This window comes from Nicotiana tomentosiformis, chromosome 9 (genome assembly GCF_000390325.3).
Source record: "Nicotiana tomentosiformis chromosome 9, ASM39032v3, whole genome shotgun sequence".
Taxonomy (NCBI): Eukaryota; Viridiplantae; Streptophyta; class Magnoliopsida; order Solanales; family Solanaceae; genus Nicotiana; species Nicotiana tomentosiformis.
Window position 1 is genome coordinate 41342056 of NC_090820.1, and position 19696 is coordinate 41361751.

Consider the following 19696-nt stretch of genomic DNA (forward strand, 5'->3'; position numbering starts at 1 on the left):
AACTTGAGGTTTCTGGGGTCGTGAGCAACTGAAAAGAGCTTTCGTTTGGTATGCTGCTCTCAAAAAGGCTAGCACATCTCTCATTCTTCTCTTTTGTTTGTTTCTTTGAATGCTACAAGCATGCTAACTAGGTTCTGAGTATTATAATTGTTTTATGGTGTTCAGTATGTTAATTTTTATGTTCTGTCAGCTTAATATCGGCTTGTGATTAATTGGCTTGCTTTGAGTCTTTAATCAATGACTGATTAAACCATTAATTGATTCCTGCTGACCTTTATTCCTGAGTTTCCAACAGTCTATATGTTTAAGTTATTATATGTTCATGTTCACATGAACCTAATAGCTTTTATTGGCATGCAGTAACCTTTATCCTTATCAGTTGCATCTCTGTAGTTTTGTGAGTTTTTTAAGTTGAACTTATTATTGGATAACCATGATTTAATGAATCTGAAGGTGTTAAGTTTATATCCTCTATCCTTTAACCTTAAGCAGGAGCTCTAAGTGTTTATATGTTTATTCTATACTTATGTCTGTTAGACTGTTTCTGGGTTGCCACTGTGGTCTTTCATTTTGTTTTGTTGCTCGTTGTTTCTGTTAACCTAATCTTGTTTGAACTAAACCTTTCCTCTCTTCTCCCAGTAATTCATACACATCTGTTAAGGCTAAGTTATCTTTCCTCATAATATGATCATGATCCTGTTTCTTTCTCTTTGTTGTAAAGACTAATAATTGGTTGGACTAAACTTAATTGTTTTCTTGATTAGTCAACACCCTCAGCTGCATGTTTACTTGGTATCATATCTCCTATCTTTAGGATTATCATTCATCTTTGAAAAGTTGGCATGCATTTTATCTTTTAAGATTGCCTCCCCTTAAAAGGACCTATTTACTCTGCTATAACTAAGTGATAACTTGTTCTTTGTATTCATGTACTAACCTAGACTTAAGTTTGAGTTAAACCTGTCTTGATGCAACGTCTTTCCCTTATTTGTAACTTTTGCTATAATCTAATTCTACAAAAATGTGCAAGGTTTCCCATGTCTAAATAAGATTATTACTGATCGGAAATATTTAAGTAGCTAGCTGAATACGGCATGCTCTTGCTTAGCTCCTGATTTTATACCTTGTCCAGAACTACCCTAGTCCCTGTTCTCCTGGTAACTTTAAAACCAAATCCAACCCCTAAGTCTCATAAAGATCCTTGCCGATACTATCTGAACATGATGATTTGTTTGAAGCTAATACTATTAGGAGTATAATTTTGTAGAAATCTTTAGGGATTCTATGTTGTAGTATGTAAATTTGTGGACCTATTGAGAAAGTTGATCATGCTCTAGATATCTTTGTAACCTCTACATATGCTGAGTTGTTGTTACATAGCTTTACTTTTCCTTGGAATATTACTGTGCTCCAAATTTAGACATTTAAAATATGATTATGATGCTTCTGCCCCTCACCTATATGTGTTTAGAATCATATCTTTAGAATTCATGTGATATATGTTTGTTTGGTAATCCAGTACGGACTATATGTTCTTATGTTAGGAGGGAAAGTAAATATTTTATGGTAGGATATGCTATAGGATTTAGTTTACATTGAAAGGTCCTCATTGGCATTTAAACCCGTAAGAAAAATAGGTTGTTGGTGTTTAAGGGTATTTGGGAGTGGAGTTCGACTTTAGGTTAGGCTGCCCTCCCCGGCACAAGCATTGCCTTGGGCCTTGAGTACCTTGGGAACTTTGAAGTGTCGGGGGATCCAAATGGAGCATCGACCTTGAGTGGAGTTTCCTCCTTAGCCCTTAATTCATTGACGCATTTAGTTCTTTGGGGGGTATAATGTTTAATGACAATGGAAAGTTTTCAATGTAAATTATTTGCTAAGTAGAACCACCACATTAATATATTAGATTATGTGCTTTATCTACATATTTTATACCGCATGAAACATAGGTAAACTCTAACTAATATAGGACTTAAGAGGAATTAATTGGTAATTAATCTCTGCCCCTGTTAATTGTAATTTGCTCATCTTGTATACTCATCTTTCTTAAAGACTTTTTGAAGCTCAGGCCCATAATCAAACAACATCCCGTTTTCAAAGAGAAATTAGAAAAGAATCACTCATTTTTATTAACAAGGAATGAAACCAGATTTTCATGAAAAGCAGTAATGAAACGATCACCCAAAGGAATTTTCAAAGACTCGCCATCAGAAATTTAAGAAAAACCGAGGTACATTTAGAATCGCTTTTTCTTGTGTACATATTCTAAAATTGTACAAGCATCTGTTCTTCAAAGGTAATCACTTTCCTAACTTAATAATTACAAGCATAGTATAAATGAATAATTCCTTAAAATTAGTCTAGGTCCTATGGAGTTACCTCAGGTAGATTTTAAGGGATGCCTAACACCTTCCCCTTAAAAGAATAAAAACCCTTACCCATAATCTCAACGGTTTTCAGACCTATAATGAACATAACTTAGTAATTAAATAGGTACCCTAGTATACCTTTAAATATTAGGTGGCGACTCTCTTTCATTAGCAACAGAGAAACCACAAGTTGAATCCTGTCTTGACTAGTGCAACATTGGGTATTATGCAATCTGTTGCTTGTATTTTGTTGACCACCCATAGTAATATAATATTTACCAAGCTACCATGATCAATCAAAACTTGTTTCATATTAGAATCAAGAACAAGTTGAGTAATTACCAATGCATCATTGCGGGGTATGAACAAGCCATATGTATCCTCATCATCAAAAGTTATGTTATCTCCTTCTAGGATTTGTTGAATACACTTCCCATGTGTCACATATATTTTAGTTGTTCTGTTTCCTGCTATATACGTTACTCCATTGACATTTTCACCTCCTATTATGACATTCACTGTTCTTTTTCGTGACGAAGGCTTTGGTGGTTCTTCCCTATTCTTCATACAAGATTATTTACCTTTATCACTAAATAGATCAGTAAGATAACTTTTCTTCAACAGATAATCGACCTCTGCTAGTAAGATCCTACAAGAATATTGTGGAATTCACACCAATATTCTTGACTCCTTTTGCTAGGATATGACCTCATTTCTTGAGGCCAACGTACCTTGTCTCTAATGCCTCTTAATGCTTCTACTAACTTCGAGGTGCTTACGTTAAAATTAAAATCTGCTTATTTTGGTCTAGGACACTGGTTATCATACCTTGCCATTTCTCGTTCTCTCCCAAATCGAGAAGAATAACATACCTCCTTTTTCCTTGACGTTTAATCAGATCCTACATGTTTTGATTTTGGCACGTGATCTCGCTTTGTTTGTCCCATATAAGGCTCGTACCTATTTTGTGCATTTGTTTGCTCTGATTTTGATCTTCTAGGTAGCAACATGTCTTCCACCTTTAGATGAAATATCATATCTTCCTCTATTCCAAGCTTAGTGTTGTACCTGTTATAAACATCATTCCAAGTGGTTGATGGAAATTCTCATAAACTTTCCTTTAACCTTCTCGTTAATTTTGAACTTCTCTCCTTTAAGTTCCTTGCAAAAGCTATCGCTCCCAATTATTAGGTACGAGGGGTAGTAACATCTTTTATCGTTGGAAGTGATCTACAAATTCTCTAAGTAATTCTGTACTTCCTTTGTCACGACCCGAAATCCCCCACCGTCGGGACCGTGATGGCGCTTAACATCCTACTTGCTAGGCAAGCTGACATTAAAGTATTATGAAGCCAACACGTATACATTGCAGTAATTAACAGTAATTAAGCTATAACGAGTGCGAAATATTATAAAAACTTCATCATTTACCACTTCCCGGATCTGGTGTCACTTATCACGAGCATTATAGAATTTACTACAAGTAATAGTTTGAGAGAAGTACAACTGTTTGAATGAAAGAAATAGTAAAACAGAAACAATAGATGGGGACTTCAAGGTCTATGAACGCCGACAGATCTACCTTGAGTCTCCGGATAGCGGGTCCAGCAAGCTAAACTTTCGATCAACCCGAGCCGGTACCAAAATCTGCACAGAAAGTGCAGAGTGCAGTATCAGTACAACCGATCTCATGTACTGGTAAGTGTCGAGCCTAACCTCGATGAAGTAGTGACTAGGCTAAGACAAGACACCTACAATCAAACTTGTACAATATAATAGTGTATATACAAATAACATTAAAGAACTAAACAAGTAATATCGATATGGGGAAACATGCTGAGGGGTAATACGAGGTAAAAAGCTACAGTAGAAGGATAACTTGAACAATAGATACACTATGAACCAATTAGAACCAATGAACACACCAAAGGAAAAGTGCACGGCATCACCCTTCGTGCTTTTACTCTCATCCTTACAATGAAATTAATAGAAATGACACGACATCACCCTTCGTGCATTAACTCTCATAACATGGCACGACATCACCCTTTGTGCATTATACTCACAATATGGCATGGCATTACCCTTCGTGCATTAACACTCTCAACCACACATAAATACAATAGAAACGGCACAACATCACCATTCGTACATTAACACTCTCTCTCACCAAAACAATGAACAATAACAACAGGGATATAGAAACAACAAGATCAGATCTTACTTCAATATTTGGTTCCACAATACCAACCTTAACTTGAATCAACACTCAATTATTACCAAAGTTCGTAAACATGATAAGAATAATCAACATCACAATTAACTCGTCTAAGCATGAATAATATGATCAATGAAAGTAACAATTACAAGAATAAGACCCACCCGCATGCTATAACCCGACAAGTACCCAAGATCTAAACACGTAGCAAATAGACAAATAAGTCATAATCCGTCAAGCCAAGATTAACCACGACACTTACCTCGCTCCAACGGCCAAACTCAAAGCTCAATCACAACGTTTCCTTTCACACAAGCCTCCGAACCGATAGAATCTAGCAAATTACCAACCAAACAATTCAATTTAAGCCTTAGGAACTACCCACGATTGTAAATAATTCAATTTAGGCCATTTTAAAAAAAGTCAACAAAAGTCAACACACGAGGGTCGCTTGGTCCAAACCAGAAATTCAGACAAAAACCTGATTACCCATTCACCCCCGAGCCCCGTTATATAATTTATTTTGGAATCCGACCTCAATTTGAGGTCTAAATACCCAAATTTATCAAATCCCTAGTTTCTACCCAAAACCCCCAATTCCACCAAGAAAACCTTAGATTTTAGGTTGAAATATTAGGAAAAGTAGAGAAAGATTGAGAGAAATTGGTTTAAGATCGCTTACCAATGATTTGGGGAATAAATATTCTTTGGAAAATAGCCTCTTGTGCTTCTAGGTTTGAAAATTTGGGAAATGAACCAAATATCTCGTCTAAGTCCTATTTCATCAGCTGCAGATGTCGCATTTGCGAAGCCCGCAAATGCAAAGAAACAATCGCAAATGCGAAATCCTTCAGACCTCTGATGTCTTCGCAATTCTGAAAAATTGTTTGCAAATGCGAACTCTGGATGACCGCAAATGCAACACTATCGTCGCAAATGCTAAGGATGCCTTCCCCAGACCCACTTCGCAAATGCGAAGGTTATTTTGCAAGTGCGAAACCTATGTGGCCCAGATTCTCTTCGCATTTATGATGAGAAGCTTCGCAAATGTGAACCCCTCAGAGGTCGCAAATGCGATGCCTGATCTCGCAAATGCGAGATCAGAGGCTTGCAACAAGATCAGTTACACCATCAATTTCACCAAGTCCAAATTCACTCCGAAGCCTATCCGTAACGCACCCGAGCCCTTGGGGCTCTAAACCAAAAGTGCATACTAGTCTAAAATATCATATGAACTTGCTCGTGCGATCAAATCGATAAAATAACACCTAGAACAACGAATTGAACACCAAATCAAGTGAGATTTTTCAAGAAAGCTTTGAAATTTCTATTTTTACAACCAGACGTCTGAATCACATCAAACCAACTCCGTTTCTCACCAAATTACCCAGAAAAGTCATAAATATGGTATTGGACCTATAACGGGTTCCAGAACCAAAATACAGACCCGTTATCCAAAAAGTCAAACTTTGGTCAAACATTTCAAATTCAATAAGCCTTTAACTTTAAAATTTTGACAATGTTTGATATCTCAGGCTAGGGACTTTCGAATTCGATTTCGGGCATACGCCAAGTCCCAAATCATGATACGGACCCACCGGGACTGTTAAAATATGAATCTGGGTCCGTTTACCAAAAATGTTGACCAAAGCCAACTCAAATAAAGTTTTTAGGCAAAATTCCTTCATTTTATCATTTTTTTAAACATAAAAGCTTTCCAAAGAGCTGCTAGGACTGTGCACGCAAATCGAGAAAAGCTAAATCATGATTTTTAAGGCTTTAGATCACAAAATTAGGTTTCAAATCACGAGTGACCTATCGGGTCATCACATCCTTATTGTATTTTGAAGATATCTTCCATTCTCTTCTTTAACTTTTGATCTCCCGAATGTACTTTAATAAATGAATCTACAAGCTCAGCAAACGAGTCAATTGAATTTTCAGGTAAAAGAAAATACCGTATTAGTTCCCTCTTTGTTAGGATTTCTCCAAATTTCTTCACCAGCACCAATTCTATTTCTTGCTTAGTCAAATCATTGCCTTTGACTTATGTGAAAAATGCGGTCACATGATCTCGTGGATTGGAGGTTCCATCATATTTAAGAATATCTGGTATTTTGAATTTTATTTTGGCATCGGCAATGGTGTTGCTCTTGGTTTCCGTAGTTGTTATAAGTATTCGTCCATATCCACACCTTTGGTTACTTGTGGTACACCTGCTATCAATTCTATCCGTTCATTTAGTTCCTTGAGTTGTTTTTGCAAGGTTAGAATTAGATTTTGTAAATCAAGATTATTTGGCATAATTGAACCTCCCGCTCCAGAAATGTTTGGGATTTCCCCACTTCTTGAGTTTTCAAGCCCAAAATTGGAATTTTTCGTAGTTATATTAACTGGTGGTGGAACTAGAACTACATTTGGCACACTACCTGTCAAAGCTCATAAAGCTTCACCAATCTACTGAACGATGAATTGCCTCAAATCATCCTGCAAACCTGATTGTTCCTCATTTCGTTGCTCAATGTTGCGACTAGAAGTCCAATGGTATCACGACCTAATTTCCACCATAGATCGTGATAGTGCCCAAACCTATTGTTACGCAAGCCAGCAATTAAATCGACTAGCTGATAGATAATTCAAGCGCATCTCGATACAAATAATAAATAAATAACCAGAATCGTCCATTTTCAAAATAAAATATTGATATTAATTTAAAGTTCAAATATGGTCAAATATAAACCCAGATACATAACAGAATACTGCCAAGAACAAGAATCTAAATCCCAAAACTCCGGTGTCACGAGTTCATGAGCATCTACTAGGAAGTACAATACTACTACCACATCTGTCTGGAGCGTAAAAGTAGAAAGGACAGAGTAAATAAATAAGATGGGGACTTCGTGTGCTGCGGATCATAACATGGAGTGAATCTCACCACAATGTCTCCTCAGGAGTTATGCCTATGCACCAAGATGACCACCAAACATACATGTCTCAGTACCTGTACAATTAATGCAAAAGTATAGTATGAGTACATAAATCAACGCGTTCCGAGTAAGTATCTAGCCTAACCTCGAAGAAGTAGTGATGAGGGGTCGACATCGACACTTACTAGTGGTCCAATATATCAAGTGCAATAAAGGTAGACATGTATGAGGCATGGCAAGTAAAATAATGAAAACAGATATATGTACATAAAGAAGAGTAAACACAAAATCCTCAAAAACCAAATACTAATGGGAATGGAATGTATGTCACGTCAATAACCACTAAAAGTTTATGTCTCAAGTCGGATGGATTCATAGATACACTGACTCCATATCTACTATTAAGCACGATTCTGCCGAGGCGAGCGACCTGATCCCATAAGAGTGATGGTATAACATCCTGCTATGGCGTACGACCCGATCCCATAAGAATAATGTACACTATCGAGGTCGTACGACCCGATTGATAGATTCATCTCACAATACTTCCAAGGCGAACGACCCGATCCCATAAGAATAAGTTACATGATACTACCGAGGTGAATGACCGGATCCCATAAAAATATGTTACATGATACTGCCGAGGCGAACGACCCGATCCTATAAGAATAAGTTACATTATATTGTCGAGCCGAACGACCCGATCCCATAGGAATATGAAAATTTGAAGGATCACTGGCCCCACTCATGAATATAAGTGTGAGTTATGAAATTCAAGAAAACTTGAGGAGGAATACGTACAACACGGAAGAAATCCGTAAAAAGGAAGTATAATTTCCACTACTAATCAAGTAGCTCATCAAGTATCTAAAACAGCAAGTCTGATACTTTACGAAAGTCTAGTCTCATGCTGAAATGTAAATTAAGGCACGTAAACAGGCAAGAATAACTCAAATAATACAATTAAAGCATGGCATGAGTCTAAGTCTACCCAGACATAATCATGAATTATAGCATACGCACGGAAACTCGTCATCTCATATGCATGTAGCTCCCATAACACGTAGGATATAAGAAATATAGCACATATGGTAAATTTCCCCTCACAAGGTTAGACAGGACTTACCTCGCTTCGGAATCCGATAACGGCTCCAATGCCTCTCTAACACCTCAAACCAATGCCAAATGATCAGAAATTAATCAAAGAACGTGAAAACTAATCAAAATATACCCAAAGACTCGTAATTTAACAATTACAAACAATTCCCAGCACCACCAAAAAAGTCAAGAAAGTCAACCACCGAGGCTACGCACCCGAATTTCAAAAATTCCCGAAGATAAATACTACCTATAACACTACAAACTCAAATATATAATTTACTCTCAATTTCATGTCCAATTTCATGGTCAAAACTCAAAGATATTATTTCTAAGTTTTTTTCCAAAATTCCACAATTTCTACCAATTTTCATGTTAAAGCCCATATATAATCCATGTATTTAGCTCACAATGAGTAGGAATCACTCACCTTATGTTGAATGATGGAAAAATCCCCTTCATAATCGCCCCAAAATCGGCTCTAGTGAGAGAAATGAGAAAATAAAATAAGCCAAGTCCCGATTTGCATTCTTATACTCTGCCCAGACATCCTTATTTGCTATCGCAGAAACAACCTCGCGATTGCGAAGGCCAAAACAACCTCACCCAGAAAACCTTCTCCGCGAACGCGAGTACCAAACCTGCTATCGCGACCATCTTCCTGCCAATCCTACACAAATGCGAGCCCAACTTACCGAACGCGAAGGCTAAGGTTCTAACCTTAGCAATACATCTTCAGCGATCGCGAAATTCCTTACGCGATCACGTAGAGAAACTCTGCAAACCATGCCATCCCCACTAACACCTCGCGTTCGTGACTCCTTCCACGCGAACGCATAGAACTACCACACCACCATCCGCGATCGCGATTCCCTTTATGCTATCATGGAGAACAAAGTCTTCACCAACTCTCACCCCTCTGTGGTCACATTACCTTTTCTGCGATCGCGATGCATACCCTGACACCAAAAACTAGCAACTACAAAGCAAAAGGAATTGGTCCGAACCATCCAGTAACACACCGAGGCCCCCTAGACTCCGTCCAATCATTCCAACAAGTCCCCATACCTTATTTAAACTTATCCAAATGCTCGAAATGCCACGAATAACATGAAATCCACGTATCTACGATTAAAATCCTTCTTTTAACTTTCAAACCTTTAAACTTTGCTGAACGCGTACGAATCACACTTAAACATTCCGGATCACGGCCAAACTTCACACACAAGTTCCAATTAATACAATGAACCTATCCAAGGTCCTGAAACACCACTCGGAGTGCAATAACATCAAAGTCCACTCCGAATCAAACATAGCAAAGTTCAAAACCCTCAAAATTTAAACTTTCGATATTAAGCGCCGAAACTCTCCTGGGCCATCCGATACTCCACCTAAAAACAAGTCCAAGTGAAAAATCACCTTACGAACCTATAAGAATCTTCAAATCCCAATTCCGAGGTCGTTTAAGCAAAAGTCAACCTTGGTGAACTCTCCCCACTTAAAGTTTCTAAATTGAGAATTATTCTTGCAAATCAACTCCGAACTTCCCGGTAATCAAAACCAATTACACGTGTAAGTCATAATACATAAAATGGAGCTACTCAATGTCTCAAACCGCCGAACGACATGCTAGATCTTAAAACGACCAGTCCGGACGTTACATTCTCCCCCACTTAAACATATGTTCTTCCTCGAAAGTGCCAAGGACTATTACGAAGTTGTCAAAATCACTGAACAACTACTCGTGCACCTAACCCTGCCACCACAATCCATATGAGCACATAGCTCAAACCTGATTGAAGATCCATCCCGCTACCTTAGCCCACGAGCCTTAGAACTAATTTCTAACATTTGGACTTCCCTATAAGGTCCGATTCGTGTCTACATATACTGTACCAACCTCAATAAGCTGCACCAAAGCTAATCATACATCCAAGTTGTAACCACACAATATACTGCATAGCTCATATGCCCATAGTAATATCATCCAACCACAATAGCTGCAATTTATGAACCCGGCACCCGTAATATACCTCATGACACATGAAAGCCATGTTCCAACCCTTATAACACAGCGATGATGAAAAAGATATTCAAAATAATCATAGGCACCCATCAAATTAAATAAATCATGGAGCTCTTCAGCTCGACAAGAACCATTGCTGCATTCTAATCTGATTGGTGACATTCTCCCTCCAAACATACACTATACAAACCTGATTGCACTAATTCCAGGTCTAATAACCTTGTCTGACCCAGTACAAGTTGCTCGATCGACAAGGCACATCAAACACCATCTAAAATCTCATACGACGCCATCCATGCCCCAACAAGTCACATCTTGAATTTGACCAATAAGGCAAAGAAACCCAAGTGCATATTTGCGTAGTACGCGTAACAAACCTAACAACTAACAAAATGTTATGAACCTACCCCATAGAGGAGAAGCAAATCAGACAAAACAAGTATATGGAATCGTACTCAACATCTCACCGTTGCAACGTGTAACCCGATCTAAACATCATACCTATGGCAACGAGCCACCCGATCCACACATAATAATTTGCATGGGAATGCCCATCAAGCCAAAAATGCTCATACTCACTAGACACACATATAACAACCACAAGCACGCTAAGTGCATAAACATAATTGTGGGAAGACGGATAGCATTATGCGCTACAAAGGACCAAGCACGACTAAAGTGCATTAAACAACAAGCATCTCGAGAGCCACCTTGCTCATATAACACGACAAGCCCACACATGACCTCACCACATACGTGAATAATCAAGCTGCCTCACAACCTACATAGCATAAAATAGTAGCATATGATGACGACATGAATAACATCCACCACTCCTGAAGACTCATCCATAGACAAATGATGAGTTGTATAAACATATTCAATCTAGTGTAGAATATACCTCCACGTTAGGCCCACTAATGGACTTCTAAACTGATTCTGAACATCTCAAAATAGGTAAATATCCTTTCAAGATCAACAATAACCCTATTCATGAAACATACAAACAACCATCAAATCCTGAACTAACTTCCATAGTCTGCAAGCACAGGAATAGTGCATTTCTCTGACATCAACTCTCCAATCTGCGACAGTACCAGAATCTCTATACCTCAATTCAATCTCTACTACTTAAATGACTGATACGTTACACCTACATAATCATTCCATGGGAGATACTCCTACAACCTTGTGCACCATTTAATAAAATATAAATATCAACAGCTAACAACCATGCTATTTCTGTAGTGTTGGTCAAGCATCCGCACATCAATACACAACGCCACTTACACAGAACACATTATTCTGAGGTTACACTAAAGTAGTGCCAGTATACTCTAAACATCTTAAATCTTCCACGCTCCTTCGAGCTCTTGCCATCCCTGTCAAAACTGAACTGCAACCTTGATCCTTCAATCCGAAACTCATAGACTGCCAAGCCGACAAGTTCTTGCCACCACACCTGTATAACCTCAACATACCGAAGGAACCGATCATTTCCCTTACCATGTTGATCCAAGCCACTACTAAACAGACCCAACTTATTCAGATTTATCTTGATTACCCTCAAAATAACACCTCTCTTTCCCTGTACACAATGGATCCCAATCATTACTCATCCCGATCTAGTGACCCCAAATCGCAAAACCACATCGCATCAATACCTAAAACCATTTTATACTCCCCTCATGATCTCAATAGCACCTTCCACTGATACACCCGTTCCGAAGAGACCTTCTGTGAATTCAAAGCTATTTCTTTTCATTTATCTAACAACACACTGCAGACTCGGTGATAACATGGAAATACTCCAAGTCGAAAATCCTTAGGCACCACACTTAAATTCCTGAACCCACTAGGACCATTGTTGAGAGTCGCCCACTCTAAGCCATTTTCGATTATATAACTAATCAACTAGTGCCCAGTTAGCACATGAATACTCTAAAGAAGCAACTGATTGAATCCTTTCCCTTGCACATCACATTCACAAAAAAATATAAAATCTGATTAACCCCACAATCTTCATATGAATCAATAAGGCGTAATGTAGCACACGTCCATCAAATTCCTTGCTCGAAGTACCCCTAATGTTTTCTTCCTCAATCATAACTAATCCACCAACTTACCGATAACTATAAACTGCAAAGACATATAACCATGTGACCCAATCATCAATGGTAGGATCCCCCATTTTGATTTAAGCGAAAATCGCAAAATCTAAGGACCCGCAATGACTTCCCCTTCTAACTATCATGATCTCACACCAATACTCGACCAAATTTCTAACAAGTTCTTGCTACACTAATCATAACACATCCTGAATTATCATCCCCAAACGCACACTCAACCTCTTAACAGTCACACCATATTCTTCAAGCGATCCAAGCTCACATCATAGTGCATGCTTTTCATTGGATAGAAGGTAAAACTTTACATAGGAACTTCATAAAAAATGATACAACCCCTAACCTTCTCACATGAGATAGCCCACCTATGTAACCATATATCGACATTCTCCAATGGTATTGTCATAGTTACATCCATTATGAAATCAGTTAATTCTCCTAGGTCCACACTCATCCGCCAGTCGTAAGAATCTGTCCATTCCATTAATATCAACTGAATGTCCAACAATACATTCAAAACTCGAGGCCATATTTCATCCCAAAATGATAATCAAGCATCCACATTCCTCTACCTTCCGAACCAGCTCTTTTTGTCCATCCGAACTTCCTAAATATAGAATCCACCTCCAGGATCATCTCCCTCGAACCATCAATACTAGAAACACCGATTCGACCCTGAAGTCACAATACACTGTCATCTCCGGTAACTGCTTCTTAGGTACCACTTTGCAATGCCGTTCCCCCAAAGGCAAACAAATGAAAACCACCATACAAACGAGCCTTAATACGCTCAAACAAGAATGGAAACACATCAACACAGACAAGAATCCCATCAAGTTCGGAAATACCCAACGCCACTTCGTCGGTCAAAGCATGAACATCCATAGCCCAATGACCCTCGTGCGTTGGAATTAAATACAAATTGCTAATCATGAATCGAATAATTCTCCTCTTGAAGCATTCACTACCGTAACACATAAGTAAGCACCCTACCATTCACACCAACACTACGCGATAACAACGTGATAAAGATCACAATGCATTATGTATAGCCCCAAAACCATGGGCAATACCAACACTAGCTGAAAGGATCGAACACCCTTCCACGAGGCAATGATAGTAGTCTTCCCTCATAATGCAGGGAAAAACATCATGCACCACACCTGTAGCACCACCACAAATCCTCGATGTACAACTGATATCAAGTGCTCAACATCGTGTTCAAATGAGTAGGAAGGAACTGAAGACATAAACTTCAACAAAATTAAATCCCATGACAAGGAATCAAGAAAGGAAAGTTCTCCTAACAGTCATGTAGCCTCTCGAAGATAAGTACAGATGTCTCCATACCGATCCTCAAGACTCTACTAGACTTGCTCAAGACTTGTGAGACCTAAGTGAACCTAGTGCTCTGATACCAAGCTGTCACAACCCAATTTCTACTACAGGTCGTGATAGCGCCCAACGCTACTGTTAGGTAAGCCAATATTTAAATCGACTAGTTGATAGATAATTCAAGCGCATCTAGAAACAAATAATGAAATAAATAATCGGAATCATCCATTTTCATAATAAAATATTAATATTAATTTAAAGGTTCAAATAAGGTCAAATATAAACCTAGATACATAACGGAATATAGCCAAGAACAAGAATCTAAATTTCTAAAACAGGGTGTCATTAGTGCATGAGCATCTACTAGGAAGTACAACACTACTATAATATCTATCTGGAAAATAAAATAGATAGAATATAGTAGATGAATAAGACAAGGACTCTGCGTGCTGCGGATCGTAACATGGAGTGCAGCTCACCACAAAATCTCCTCAACAGGTGCACCTATGCATAAAGATAACCACCAAATGTACATGTCTCAATACCTACATAATTAGTGCAAAAGTGTAGTATGAGTAAGTAAATCAACGCGTACCTAGTAAGTACTAAGCCTAACCTCGAAAAAGTAGTGACGAGGGGTCGATATCGACACTTACTAGTGGTCCAATAAATCAAGTGCAATAAAGGTAGATACGTATGAAGCATGGCAAGTACAATAGTGAAAACGGATATATGTACATAACACGATCCTCAACAAAAGAGTAAATACAAAATCCTCGAATACTGAATACTACCATGAATGGAATGTATGTCAGGTCAATAACAACTAAAATATCACGTCTCAATTCCGATAGATTCATAGATACGCTGATTCCTTATCGAATATTACGCACGATTCTGCCGAGGCGAACAGATCAATCACATATGAGTGATGGTATAATACCCTATCGTGGCATACAGGCCGATCCCATAAGAGTAGTGTACGCTGCCGAGGTCGTACAACCTGATATATAGATGTCTTTCATAATACTACCAAGGCAAACGATCCGATCACATAAGAATATGTTACATGATACTGCCGGGGCAAATGACCCGATCCCATAAGAATATGTTACATGATACTGCCGAGGTGAATGGCCTGAGCCCGTAAGAATACTGTTGAGGCGTATAGCCCGATCCTATAAGAATATGAAACTTTGACGGCTCACTGGCACCACTCATGAATATAAATGTGAGTTATGAAATGCAAGAAAACGTTTGGACGAGTACGCACAATGCGGAAGAAATACGTAAAAAGAAAGTGTATTTTTCACTACTAATCAAGTAGCTCGTCAATTATCTAAAACAACAAGTCCTATACTTTATGAAAGTCTAGTCTCAGGCTAAAATATAAATTAAGGAATTTAAACAGGCAAAAATAACTAAAATAATACAATTAAAGCATGGGGTGAGTCTAAGTCTACCCGGACATAATCAGGAATTCTAGCATACGCAAGGATACTTGTCACCTCATACATGCGTAGCTCCCATAAGATATAGAACATAATAAACATAGCACATACGGGGTAAATTTTCCTTCACAAGGTTAGAGAAGAGACTTACATCACTCCGCAATCTGATACCTGCTCCAACACCTCTCTAACACCTCAAACTAATGCCAAATAATCTGAAACTAATCAAAGAATGTGTAAACCAATCAAAATATACTCAAAGACTCATAATTAAATAATTAGAAATAATTTTCAACTCCACATGAGAGGTCAACAACGTCAACCCCGGTCCCACACACCCAAATTCCGAAAATTCGTGAAGATAAATACTACCCATAATACCACGAACTCAAATATATAATTTATTCAAAATTTTATGTCCAATTTTATGGTCAAAACTCAAAAATACTATTTCTAAGTTTTCTTCCAAAATCTCACAATTTCTACCAATTTTCATGTTCAAATCCATATATAATCCATGCATTTAGCTCACAATGAGTAGCAATTACTTACCTTATGACGAATGATGAAAAATCCACTTCAAAATCGCCCCAAAACCGGCTCCAACGAGAAAAATGAGATAAACAAAATGAGCCAAGTCTCGATTTGCATTCTTATACACTGCCTAGACATCCTTCTTCGCGATCGCGAAAATAGCCTCGCTATCGTGAAGGCCAAAGCGACCTCACCAAGAAAACCTTCTCTGCGGATCGCGACCATCTAGCTGCCAATCTTATGAGAACGTGAGTCCTGCTTCGCGAACGTGAAGGCTAAACTTCCAACCTCAGCAATATGTCTTCCGCGATCGTGACATTCCTTATGAGATCGCGTAGAGCAACTCTGCAAACCATGTCAGCCCCACGAACACCTCGCGTTCGCGACTCCTCCTACGCGAACGCGTAGAATAATCTGACCATCATCCGTGATCGCAATTTCCTTTACGCGATCGTGAAGAACAAAGTCTTCACCAGCTCCACTCAGCCCTTCATGATCGCGTTACCTCTTTTATGATAGTGATACTATCCCTGACACCATAAACCAGCAACTACATAACAAAGGGAATTACTCTAAAACCATCCCGAAACACACCCAAGGCCCCCGGGACCCCATCCAATCATACCAACAAGTCCCCATACCTTATCCAAAGGTTCAAAACGTCACAAATAACATCAACACCACGAATCGACAATCAAAAACATTCTTTTAACTTTCAAACTTCGTCGAACGCGTCCGAATCATACTTAGACATTCCGGATCACGACCAAACTTTACAAACAAATTTCAATCAATAAAATAAACCTATCCAAGGTCCCGAAATACCACCCAGAGTCTGATAACACTGAAGTCCATTCCAAGTCAAACTTAGCAAATTTCAAAACCTTCAAAATGTAAACTTCCGATAATAAGCGCCGAAATGTACCCAGACCATCCGATACTCAACCCAAACATACGCCCAAGTCCGAAATCACCTTACCAACCTATAAAAATCTTCAAATCCTGATTCTGATGTCGTTTACTCAAAAGTCAAACATTGGTCAATTCTCCAAAGTTAAAGCTTCCAAATTGAAAACTATTCTTCCAAATCAACTTTGAACTTCCCGAAAATCAAAACCGACTACACATGCAAGTCATAATACATAAAGTAAATCAACTAAAGGTATCAAACCGCCGAATGACATGATAAAGCTCAAAATGACAAGTCGGGTTGTTACAAACGGATGAGTTATCACGTGAGCGTTGTGGAGAATGTATAGGTGAATTGTGTGGAGTAGATTCCCCTTGTACATTCCCATGCTGAGTAATTTGGTCAGTTCTAGACATAATTTTATTGTTAAAGATAAAATATATAAATAGAAAGTGAAACGATTGTTAGTTCTCCAGCAACTGAACCAATTTGTTTAATACAAAATATAGTATTTGAAGTCAAAGCAAATAAATAGAATAATTCGAGTTTCTAACAACCGATTTACTCCACTTTTCAAAATACAATTGATAAGAAAAAGGAGTAACAATAATAAAGAATTAAACTGAGAGAATAAGGAAGTAGAAATATTATTGATGATTGTCGCTTTCTCCCATCACGAAAGAACAATTCTTCAAATAATAGAGAATAGTAAGAATTTTGTTTATTGACAGTATAACTTAACATATGTTTTTATGGGGATACAAGTTATGGAAAAGGGGTTTAAATATATTACAATTTGTCACTGTTTACGCTATTTAGCTCCTACCTGTTACTAATTTTTATTATATTAATTGCCCATTGCATGATTAATTTGTAGCAGTTGAGAAAATGGTAGCAAATCACGTGTAATCTGGAATTTGACTTATCCTTTCCTTATTCGCAATAATTAATGATATTAATTACGAGTCCTGTGGTTGTTCTTTTGTGATTAACATCGAGGCTAACATGTGTGGTGTTTATGCTAACAACACCGAGGGTGTTTCTTTTGTCTTCTAAATCTATCATTCCTTTTTGTCGCATTAACTCCCATGACACCTGTCTTTTATGGCATAAATTCACGTGACGAGTTTATTATCCACTAATACATTGGGTTATAAACTCTAAAAGCTATTTCCTATCATTTGTAACAATATCCAATCCAAACCAACAACAAATATGCAAAATTTAATTTTCAAATTTAAAGCTTCAAAACTTTTTAATGATTATTAATGCAGCTTTTAAACTAGTTGAAATTGTCGTGGAGACAGTGCAATGAAATGATTTCTCATCAAAACTATTTCCCTGAGTAACTCGATTCATGATAGGATTGTGAATAATTATGCAAATGAAATGAGGCAGCAGTTGACTCTGCTCGAGCCTCCTTGTAAATGTTCTATGGTCATTCAATTTATGTGTGTTTCAAGAGTTTTTGATATTTGAATTATATAGTAAGTTACATATTGGATTCCCTATTAATGTAGTTGTTTACTGGAAAAATCGAATAACGTTAGATTTGTGTATGGTTCTAAGGATGTGCGAGACAATTCGATATAAATCGTGTAGAGAAATAGAGATATGTGCATTCTTGACCATGGTAATGCAAATAGTTAGCAACAAGAATGAATAAGATAAATTAAAACAAGCACAAAGGGATATCTTTCAATATGAGAAGTGATTTTTGGTTACAGTGTGTTTTTCTTTCTTTCCCCCATAGCTTACAAGGATTCCCCCTTTATAGTAGAAGGTCATTGCAAAAAATAATAAAATAAAGCATATAGTGGAAGGCCCATGATGACTTGTCTCTTCCTCGATTCCCGCCAAGATTCTCTCTCTTGGTGCGGTTGCAACGACTCTTGTCTGTGAGCTCGATACTGGCTCGAACTCATTACTGGGTCGGGCCCTTTGGTCTTGGCTCAAGTTCGACCTTCGAGATGGGCATCGCGCATTTCTGACCTTGAAGCAGTGTCTTGCAGATCGATTCGGTCACGAGCTCGATAAGGTTACCGAGCCGACTCCTCGAGCGACCTTCGGACTCGAGGCTCGTTAATACTGAATTCGGAGCTCACTCCCAAAATCTCATTCAGACTTTTTAACACTTGAACTCGATCAAACGTAGGAAGGCCGAAATCTATTTCGACCGTATAAACATAGTCCCCTCATTTCTCATGAAGGATGCGGTGAGAATCGATGTGATTTTTGGCGGTTCGATTGGGTCATAAGCCGACGTTTTCACAGGGATCGATTATGATGTATGTGATAGTTGTCCCATCGATTCAGCCTTTCAAGGTATTTAATGCTTGTCAGATGGCGGTCGGCCACCTGTGATATTGAACCGTCATGATGCGAGCCTATAAATAGCTCTTTCATCTATCATTTACTACTTTCACGCATTCACTCCCCCAAATTTTCTCATCTTTTCTTCCTTTCTTGTTGCTACCAGAGTTTTGGTGTCATCAATTTTTCACGTTCCTTTGTCTTTCTTCCTCCCATATCAATGGCCAAGACTTCGAAAACTGTGCCTTACAAATATTTTCACAAGGATCGTGACAATTCAATCAAATTTGGACTTCGTAGTCTCTATGATTGATTGTTCGAAGTGACGTAGCCCCTGGGCTTACTAGTTGAGTTAATGATTCGAACTTGAAGAAATATAATCCGTGGGC